This window comes from Aureococcus anophagefferens (assembly GCF_000186865.1).
Source record: "Aureococcus anophagefferens unplaced genomic scaffold AURANscaffold_343, whole genome shotgun sequence".
Classification (NCBI taxonomy): domain Eukaryota; class Pelagophyceae; order Pelagomonadales; family Pelagomonadaceae; genus Aureococcus; species Aureococcus anophagefferens.
In genome coordinates, this window is record NW_008705867.1 from 7,114 (window position 1) to 7,831 (window position 718).

A 718-nucleotide genomic window follows, 5' to 3' on the forward strand; every position below is an offset into this window, starting at 1 on the left:
GCCGGCGCCACGAGCCTCGACCACGCCAAGTCGATCCAGAAGCAGCGGCTTTACCGCGAGTGGGGCGTCGCCTCCGTGCGCGCGGTCGCGCGGATCAAGATCGAGGGCCTCGCCCTCATCGGCGCCCCGTCGTCGATCCCGCGGCCCGACTACGGCCGGGACGCGGCCGCGAAGCGGGCCCGCGACGCGGCCTACGCCCGCGCGGCCCGCGGCACCGGCGGGACCTTCGGCGTCCCTACGAGCAGTAGCCGCCCTACGTCGTCGTGCCCTCTTCGTCGCCGTGCCCTCTTCGTCGCCGTGCCCGCGTACGCCTCCGCCCTAGTTGTGTCCTCCCGTGGCGCCTTCCTACGCCTCCTTTCGCTGTTCTCTCTCCCTTCGATTCCTCCCTGCGACGCGGCTAAACAATGTAACAAACTCGTCTCGAACGCAGCGGACACTGCCGGTAATCGTCGCGACGATGCCAGCAGCGTTTCGGGTCATGTGTAAGTTTTATCGAGCAAGAAAGAACCCAAGTCATTCCGCTACAACAGCCCAGGTGCAGATGAGTATGCTGCGGAGAACGTTATTTGAATCGTCGACCTTGAATGGGATCTCTAGCTTTGGGATGACGAGAGCTACAAGGCCCTCACAACAGAGAGACTCGAGCGCGATTGACCAGCACACGCGCGCCCGTACTCATAAAGCACACGCCGGTATCGTAGCAAGGCGGAGATGAGGT